Genomic DNA, 10,026 nt, shown 5'->3' on the forward strand with positions numbered 1-10,026 from the left:
CATCAGGTGAGTCCCCGATGGAGGTGTCAGCTACAAGACCAGGAGCAGAGCACTCCTCGGGCTTTGCTGGAACCATTGGCGTGGGAATGCTGTCTCTTCCCTCGCCCGAGAGACCTCAAATTCCCAGCGGGCAGCGGACTCGGTTCTAACCTTCCTCGCCCCAGCCTCTAGGAGCGCTCTGCACGCAGTAGGCGTCTAATAAATGCAGTCGGCCCTGCTTAGACAAAAGCTCTCCTTAAGTGGACCGGACACTAAGCCCCTCCAGGTGCCAGCGTTGTCGCCCCCGCTGCCACTTTGCTCCCTGTCCGCTCCCTCCCCGCGTTCCGCGTGGGACCCTCGGCGGCACCGCACCCACTCCCTAACGGCCGGTGCCCGCCCGGGGCACCGTGGGTACCCTGCGCGCGCCCGCTGGCCCCGCCCGGCCCCAACGGCCCCAACGGCCCCAACTCCCGTCTCCTCCCAGCCCCCCGGAGCCGACCAGTGGCGGCAGCAGCCCCAAGTCCCAGGTACCTCAGACAAAAGGGCGGGTGGAGGAGGAGTAGCCGAGCCCAGAGTCCTGCTCCGGCGCCGCCGAGCACCGCCCGCCTCAGCCGACCAGCCCCGTCGGCTACTGGGCCTAGCCGAGACGAGAGGAGGGAAAGGCCGCGGAAGCCGCGGAGGCCGCAAGGAGGCGGCGGGGGCGCAAGCGGCCGGCTACCGCCTAGTTGTGCTGCCCGGACCAAGGAAGGAGAAGTGGGAGGAGCGGGGAGCTCGGCGTCCCGCGTCCTCCGCGGCTCAGGGCGACGGCGCTCGCCACATCCGGGACCTTCCGGCCGTGGCGGTCGCAGGGCCCGCAGCTCGAGCCTCAGCCCCTGCCGCTGTGGTGACTCCGCCGCGCCTCGCCGTCGCCCCTGTGCCCGTCCCGCCGGCCGCCCCGCCACCCCCGCCGCCGGGGACATGTCCAACCCGGGAAGCCGGAGGAACGGGCCAGTCAAACTGCGCCTGACAAGTGAGGGGGAGCGCCGGGCCGGGCTGGGCAGCCGCAGGGTGGGCGAGCTGGCCGGGCGGGGTGGGGGGGTACCTGTTGACTTGGGAAGGGCCAGGATCGCGATCAATGGTGAGTTGGCGGTCGGAGGAGTAGGAAAGCCTAGTTCAGGGAGAGTAATTGGAAAACCACTCGCTCCGGTTTGGACATTCTTTAAAAAGCCGAGGATGACTTGGGGAGGGAGGGTGGTCTTTTGCGGAGGGGAGGATACACAGGTTCGCATTGCAGGCGGATTTCAGGCTGGAAAGTCTTGGTCAAGGAGCCCGACGCTGCCTCCCGGGGCTCGGGGAGCAGCCCCTGGGCTACCGCCCAGGTGGGCTCGTGAAGGGGATGAAGAGCTCCCGTGGCGAGGATTATTGAATCCGGTTGCTGACTGCGCGCAGTAAACACTCCTTAAAGATGGAGCGCTTAACGGGAGGGTGTGCGTGTGTGTTCCCGGGTTGTTACCTTGCACACCCACTTATGCCCACGTGCGAAACCTTTACTCCCCGCCTCCGGTCACCGCTGCCGGGGCCGCACACCTTAAGCTCACGTCTCTCTGAGGAGAGGAGACTGAGGTTGACTTTTCCCGTGTGCCTGTCTGATCCGACGGCTCGGGCTCATGGTGCACTGTGTTTTGGAAGTGTCTGATTGTAGGGTGACATGTTTGGGGTTGTACCTTGTAGGCCGCAGAACTTGTGTCGCTTCTAACTCCAGACCTGCTTTAAAAACACACTTTGGCGGGGGGGGTAGGGGGTACTTTTATAACTATGTGCTCATACAAACTTTAGAGCAAACTTTCTCTTACTCTACCCACCCTCCCCCTTCCTTTTTCTAAATGGAAAATAATGTCCGGAGGGGTTGCTAGATAGAAGACTACACTTACAAAGTGTTTATGATTCCAGGTGCATGAAATCTTTAACATTACAGGCACATTTTTTGCTTACAGTGCCATTTTTGGTATTCTTACATGGACACGTCACCCCCATTTTAGGAAAACTTGTATTTGGTTTGAAAAGGAATTGAAATCACGACGTTATCCTACCTTCACCACTTACCCCTGATAAATTGTCCACGTTTATATTCGGATGAGTGGTGAGAAAGATAATTTTCCATAGAAGATTAGTGTGTGCGTGCACGTGTACGAATAAACTGTAATTATGTTTGCCCATACTAGACTTTGAGATTTATTTGGGCTAATTTTGTAGTTGAATGCCTGTGTGTCACATCGCAGTACAGCTAGATGAAAACTTGCAGTGAATTTGGTATTTGAGAATTTAGCTTGAATGTATGTTGGCTGCAATTTAAATAATATATTACCTTCATGACAGTTTTGCTTTCCCTAGGGAAAAATGCAGGGACTCATTAACGGAGTGGTTCTTAATGGAAAACCTGGATTGGAGGATACTTGTATTTCCCCCTACTCCCCCCCATTCAATGTCCTTATATTGGGAGAAGTCAATGGAAACCTTTTTAGGGGATCTTTGTTGCTTTAGAGTTTATCTGTTGCTATCTGGAATCAGTGATCGTCGAAAGAACATGCGATCCCAGGTGTGCAGAAAGTATCAGAAATAAGCTGTTTTCATTTACTTGCCTCTAGGCTATGTAGAGAAAATGAGGGGAAAAAATAGGGATTTTGATTTTCTGCAGATGAAATGAGTTGAGGTTTTTAGTATGACTCAGTAGATCTTAAAGTGTTTATCTGTGGTTTCCGTACTGCCTATGATATATTATAAAAATTTATAAGTAAAGTTTGTTAAGAGGAAAGATTATGCTTATATTTTAGGGGAAGAGGGAATATTGAACTACATTTATAGAGTGATTTTGTTTCAGGTTTTTCTGAGGATTTTTTAAATACCCTGTGTCCACTTAATAGGAAAAACAGTTTGAGGTACTCTGAGTTTCTTACAACTATTTGTCTCTGAATAGTTTTCTCTTAAAATTTGACAAATGTTAAAAACATTGTCCTTCCTCCTTTGGTTACAGTGGAGTCTTCTGTTTTGCCAGGAAAGTGAACATTTTTTTTTCATTTTTGTTCATCATTTACAAATTAGATGGTATATATTTTAGCAAATAGATCTCAAGAGCTGGATTTAATTAGCAGCTTTTTAGGACATAAACATTAAAGGGTTAGATGGAAAAGATTGTTTTGACTGACTGGATAAATGACAGGGCTGTGTTTGATGTGCGTCCAGGAATTTGTCTGGAGCTGGTGCCCAACTTCTCAGTCCGTCTTGAGAAGCCAAATAAAATATTTAACCTAGCCCACATTTTGTTTAAAAAAAAAAAAGTTGATTCTTTGTAAAGACCTAGAAATGTTTGGCATACCTTTAGACTAAGTGTTTAACAGTTCATTTAGATCTGGGTTCCCTAATAGAGGAAAAAAAATCAGATCCCACAGTGAATTTATATTTGGTTTGCAATACACTTGGACTATAAGATGTTTTAAAATTATTGTTCTTTGCTTTAAGTTAATACCATATCAGTATTTTAAATTTATAGAATACCTTTGATTTCAAGATGCTGTATAAACTTTAGTTACTTGGTAATAACCTTATTGCGGAATTGCCCTTTTACTGAAAGGTATAAACATTTCCTGCATGGTGACACACACACTCACACACACACAGTCTCACACACTCATACACTGTCTTTCTGAAGAAGAGGAAATATTTGAACCATGAGATCTCTGCCCACAATTGATATTAGACCTTTCCACATATTATTCTTAAAACCACAATCAGTGAATTGTTTGGTATTTGTCAATGCTAATAAGGTGGGACTAATTTAATCATTTGATCCCAAATTTTAGATTCCTCAGGCAATTGGGGGTTAGAACCCAATTTCATCCATCAAGCTACTTCTGTTCTTTGTGACAGATTAACATATGATCGTTAAAATGGGCTGTATGGTAACACTATCAACTTCAACTAATATTTCTAGAACAAATTGATTATAAAATATATAATTTCTATATCATTATACCTATAGGACTGTCAGATACAGGCTTTTCTTACAATGACTTGGATAGAAAAATATTCTTTACAGTAAAAACTTTAGGGTAATTTTTAGACCATTATTTTTTTTGAAAACCAAAGGCTGCAAAAAGCAGTTTAGTGTAATTTGTAATATTTTAAATTCTTAGGTATGGAGAAGTAGAATAAGATTACTCCTTCAGAACATTTATTTCAGACCTTTTTATAAATTTAATGTTTTTGTATGCTGCTTCTCATATTATTAATTTCAAAGCCCTTGGCAATAAGGAGGTTAACCTTGTCTATAATGTGAGGAAATTTAACTTTAAAAATTTCCCTTTAGATATGCTAGTGTCTTAATCTTGTTTCACTACATATTTTATTGATTCAAGGCCTTAAAAATTATAGCTTTATTCTATTACACAGGTTTTTAAGTATGCCTATACACCATAATGACATTATTTATTTATTTATTTATTTATTTATTTATTTGAGATGGAGTTTTGCTCTTGGCTGGAGTGCAATGGTGCGATCTCAGCTCACTGCAACCTGTGCCTCCCGGGTTCAAGTGATTCTCCTGTCTCAGCCTCCTGAGTTGCTGGGACTAACAGGCGCATGGCGCCATGCCCAGCTAATTTTTTGTATTTTTAGTAGAGATGATTTTCACTGTGTTAGCCAGGATGGTCTCTATCTCCTGACCTCGTGATCCGCCAGCCTCGGCCTCCCAAAATGCTGGGATTACAGGCGTGAGCCACCACGCCCAGCCAAGAAAGTTTTTTAAATGCAAAGTTCTCTAGCCACTTTGTATTTACCACTAGATGTCTCACTAACTTCAGGAAATCTGATAGCTTTTGACCACATTAGAGTAACTTGGCTCTCAATTAAATGTAGAATAATATAATCAGGTTAAGTTCAAACCTATTTTTTAAATTAAGATATTGAACTTGTATTTTTGTTATTGTGTTATTTAACAGAAAGGAAACATAAAAGGCTGTGACTTTCCTACTTAATTTAAGGATCTGGAAGCCACATTTTGTATGGAAAAAGTTTTTCTTTTTTTTTTTATTTCAGTAGGTTTTGAGGGAACAGATAGTGTTTGATTACATGAGTAAGCACTTTAGTGGTGATTTCTGAGATTTTGGTGGACCCATCACCCAAGCAGTGTACACAGTACCCAGTGTGTAGTCTTTTATCCCTCACTACCCCCACCCTTTCCCCCAGTCCCTGTAGTCCAGTGTATCATTCTTATGCCTTTGCATCCTCATAGCCTAGCTCCCACATGTGACTGAGAAAATACGATGTTAGGTTTTTCATTCTTGAGTTACTTCACTTAGAATAATAGTCTCCGATTTTATCCAGGTTGCTGTGAATGCCATTATTTCTTTTTATGGCTGAATAGTATTCCATGGTGTATATATATGTATATGTGTATGTGTGTGTGTGTGTGTGTGTGTGTGTGTGTGTGTGTGTGTATATATACATACCACATTTTCTTTATCCACTCATTGACTGATAGGTATTTGGGCTGGTTCCATATTTTTGCAATTGCAAATTGTGCTGCTATAAACATGCGTGTGCAAGTATCTTTTTTGTATAATGACTTCTTTTCCTCTGGGTAGGTACCCAGTAGTGGGATTGCTGGATCAAATGGTAGATCTACTTTTAGTTCTTTAAGGAATCTCCACACTGTTTTCCGTAGTGGTTGTACTAGTTTACATTACCACCAGCAGTGTAAAAGTGTTCCCTTTTCACTGCATCCATGCCAACATCTGTTATTTTTTTATTTTTTGACTATGGCCATTCTTGCAGGAGTGAGGTGGCGTCGCATTGTAGTTCTGATTTGCATTTCCCTGATACTTGGTGATGTTGAGCATTTTTCCATAAGCTTGTTGGCCTATCTTGGTTGGTGTATCTTCTTTTGAGAATTGTCTATTCATGTCCTTGACCCACTTTTTGATGGAATTGTTTGTTTTTTTTTTTTCTTGCTGATTTGTTTGCTTACTTTGTAGATTCTGGATATTAGTCCTTTGTCAGATGTTTTTCTTAATCCTTAATTCATTTTCCCCCCGAGATATGGTCTTGCTTTGTCAACCAGAGTGAAGTGCAGTGGCATGATCGTGGCTCACTGCAGCCTCAGCCTCCCAGGCTCAAGTGATCCTCCCACCTCAGCCTCCTGAGTAGCTGAGACTACAGACTTATGCCACCACCCTTGGCTAACTTTTAAATTTTTTTGTAGAGGTGGGGTCTTACTATGTTGCCCAGGCTGGTCTCAAACTCCTGGGCTCAAGTGATCCTTTCGCCTCAGCCTCCCAAAGTGCTGGGATTACAGGCATGAGCCACTGTGCCTGGCTAATTTTTAATTCTTTTTATTTTAATTTTTTAAAGAAGCAAGAAACCAGCAGAGAGACTTAATTCTTCAACTAGTTTAATAACGCCCAAAGGGAAAGTATAGAAATGTGATTTTTTGTTTTTGCTTATAAATATAAATTTATATGTTTAAGTAGTAGAGTAGAAATAACAAGATAGAGTAAATCCTTCCCAGGAGGAAATACTTCATGAATTGAGGGTGGAGGTAAAAACATTCTTCCATTGAACACATTTATAAATGGTTAGGTGTTATTGAAATACTATGCATAGCACTCAGCTTCAAGAACAATATAGTCAAACAGATTTAATACCCTAACTTACCAAGTTTCTTTGAAACATAACCCTTAAGTTTTGGTCTTCCTTTATTATTTGAAGGTGATAGATCACAGAATCCTAGAATTGGGGAACTGATACGTGATTTGTCTGTCCTTGAAACTTGGCAAATTAGTATCTTAAAAAAATTAGCATTGATATCAACATGCAAAATTTCTCCAGTCACCAACACTTAACGCTGTTTTGTTCTAGTATTTTCAGCTGTCCACAGGAAATCTACTCTATCCCAATATGTCTAACATGTGAAGTGTCATTTTTGTCTAACATTTTTAGTTCTACCTTTTAAATTTTTGTCAAAAAAATCATTTTCATTATTGCTTTGGGCCGAAAACTGTATTGTCATCTTTGATACAAGTTTCTTATTGATTTGTATTAGATCTTTCAGAATAGCTGTCTTAATTTTCATTTCCTTTCCCTTTCCATATGACTTTCTTCGTTCAGGGTCTTTTTGTCCTACTGTTGGATGATTACAACAGCTTCATATATGGTCGCCTCTAATCTTTCTTTCTCCTAGTGGCCTTGAATACCACTGATAGAAAAATATGACTGTAATTACAGCCATGCTCAAGAACTTAAATGGCTCTCTGTTATCTACCTCAATCAGTCCAAGCCCTAGTGTGTGACTTCTAAGCTTCTCTTACTGGATCATTCATATTTCCAACAGTATTTACTTTTACACCTTAGCACAAGCTCTTTGGTTAGACTCTTCAAAGTCTTTTAAATACTATATTGTCATACCCTCCTTGGCGCTCTTCCTGTTGCTAGGAAAGTCCTCCTTCTCCTGTATGTTCTTTAAAGCAGCAGTCCCCAACCTTTTTGGCACAGGGACCAGTTTTGTGCAAGACAGTTTTTCCAAGGATGTGGGGAGCAGGGGATGTGTTAGGATGAAACTGTTCCATCTCAGATCATCAGGCATTAGATTCTTGTAAGGAGCGCACAACCTAGATCCCTTGCATGCACAGTTCACAATAGGGTTCCAGCTCCTATGAGCATCTAATGCTGCCACTGATCTGACAGAAGGTGGAGCTCAGGCTGTAATGCTTGCTCTCCTGCTGCTCACCTCCTGCTGTGTGGCCCGGTTGTAACAGGCCACAAACCTGTACCGGCCCATGGCCCAGGGGTTGGAGACCCCTGCTTTAAAGCTCAAATGAGTTCCCCTCTCTCCTAAAGCCCTTTCTTTACTGTTCAGATTCACGTTGTTCTCCTGATTCTCTGAGCTCTTACTTGTACTCACTGTTGAACCACGTAGTAAATGAGAGGTAAAATACAGCATAGTGGTTAAGATCATGAAGTCGAGAGCCAAACGGGTTTAGCATCTATACTTTAGACCCTGGCTCTGCCACTTACTACTGTGTGACCTTGGGCTACTTAATTGACCCCCTTGTGCCTTAGTTTCCTCATCAGTAAAATAGGGAAAATAATAATATCTACCTTAGAGGGTTATTGTAAGGATTAAGGATGAATGTATTTAGAATAGTACCTAACATAGTGATGTAAGTGTTTGCATTATAATCATTATAATCAGTATCACTAAGCACTTGTTTATTCTCAGATATTTTTGTTTCTGTTTTTTTTTTTTTTTTTTTCTGTGTATAGTATTTTTTATCTTTCCACTTAGATAGTAAGCTCTTTTAAGGCAGAGTGTTACATCTTTTGTTTCGGTCTCATTTTTCCTGGCAGTTATTCAGCAAAACCCATTTGCTAATTTGATTTCTCTGTAGCCTGTGTTCCTGTATAAAAACCTTTAATAAGCTCTCCTTTAAATGAGCTACTGAGGGAGATGTTTGGAAAGAAAAAGCCATGAATGGTTATAAGAATTCACCTTCCTGGGGTCAGAGGGCTGGTAACAACTTACAAAACCTTCCACATTATGAAGTAATCTGTAGATTTTGGTAGTTTAAACTGGGAATATTTTGAGACACAAATGAGAAAAAATAAAGTTTTGGTGTTTTATACAGAAGTAACTTTTAGTCTTTTTCAAAAAAATGGATTATTGATTTATAGCTGTTAAACTTTTTTTAAAATAATGGAATAATCTTTTGTAGCAAATGGAATGTTTGTATAATCTTCTATCTCACATGCCAAATTATTAATTTTAAAAAATCTTTTTTCATGGGACTTCCTGATCCATTTGCTAAGGTGATAGTTGATGGATCTGGGCAATGCCATTTTATAGATACTGTGAAGAATATGCTCGATCCAAAGTGGAATCAGCATTATGACCTGTAGGTTTAAACAACTAGTTTGAAATGAAACATACAATTAATATTACTTAATATAGTCTTTGAAAAGAATCATGGGAAATGATCTGAGTTTCATCTGTGGTATAATTTGGTCTTCACAAAAGGTAAAGAAAAGCCCAGTGGGAATGTGCTTTGGTTTATAGACAGATTTTGAAAGATGAGATATCCCTAAAATTCTATGAGGAAAAAAATGAAACTGGCTCACAGTAGAGCAGTCCCCCCGACTTTTTTCAATTAAATAAAGGTATTAATTCACCACTTTAGACCAATTATAAAACCAGAAATCAGAATTTGGGTTGCACTGAATACACATTCTTTTTGCCTTTATGTAGATGGTTTCTTTCTTTTAAATTTTATTTTAATCATAGGAGTATATGCACCTTTTTAAAAAGGCAAATGATACTATAAAGGTTTTGTGGAAAACAGCAAGGTCCCTGCTCTTTTCTCATTCGTGATTCCCACCCTCAAGGAAACTGCTTTAATAACTTTGGCTGTTTATTCTGGTATTTTCATCTGTTTCTAGATATATTCCTTATTTTATACCATCACAGTTTTTTTTTTTTTAGTTTTACGTAATTTTTTTTTTTTCTTTGAGACAGAGTCTTGCACTGTCACCCAGGCTGGAGTGTAGTGGCACCATCTTGGCTCACTGCAATCTCTGCCTCTTGGGTTCAAGCAATTCTCCTGCCTCAGCCTCCCGAGTAGCTGGGGATGCAGGTGCCCACCACCATGCCCAGCTAATTTTTGTATTTTTAGTAGAGACAGAATTTCACCATGTTGGCTAGGCTCGTCTTGAACCCCTGACCTCAAGTGATCTGCCTGCCTCGGCCTCCAAAAGTGCTAGGATTACAGACGTGAGCCACTGCGCCCAGCCTAGTTTTAGATATTTTCGAATTTCCTAGATAGAAGATAATTCAGCTTTATTTTTTATTAAAAATTCTTTTAAAATTAGAGACAGTCTCACTCTGTTGCTCAGGCTGGAGTGCAGTGGCATAATCATAGCTCACTGCAGCCTCAAACCCCTGGACTCAACTGATCCTCCCACCTCACCCTCCTGAGTAGCTGTAACTACAGGTGCATGCCACCATGCTGAACTAATTTTTTT

The 10,026-nt window shown here is 41.7% G+C and overlaps 1 long non-coding RNA gene across 3 annotated transcripts in view; it reads left to right on the forward strand.

Annotated features, from left to right (window-relative positions):
• The first annotated feature begins 1,054 nt into the window (after positions 1-1,054).
• Positions 1,055-10,026, forward strand: part of LOC129469412 (uncharacterized) — a 59,274-nt gene continuing 50,302 nt past the window's right edge. Inside the window, exon 1 of one of the 3 annotated variants that reach the window (XR_010118030.1) lies at positions 1,055-1,096. This is a non-coding gene — a long non-coding RNA (uncharacterized lncRNA). Of the gene's footprint in view, positions 1,097-8,746; positions 8,904-10,026 lie in introns of those variants that run through there. The other 2 variants (XR_010118029.1, XR_010118031.1) reach the window with 2 other exon arrangements.

The sequence above is a fragment of the Symphalangus syndactylus genome, chromosome 20, assembly GCF_028878055.3.
Source record: "Symphalangus syndactylus isolate Jambi chromosome 20, NHGRI_mSymSyn1-v2.1_pri, whole genome shotgun sequence".
Taxonomy (NCBI): domain Eukaryota; kingdom Metazoa; phylum Chordata; class Mammalia; order Primates; family Hylobatidae; genus Symphalangus; species Symphalangus syndactylus.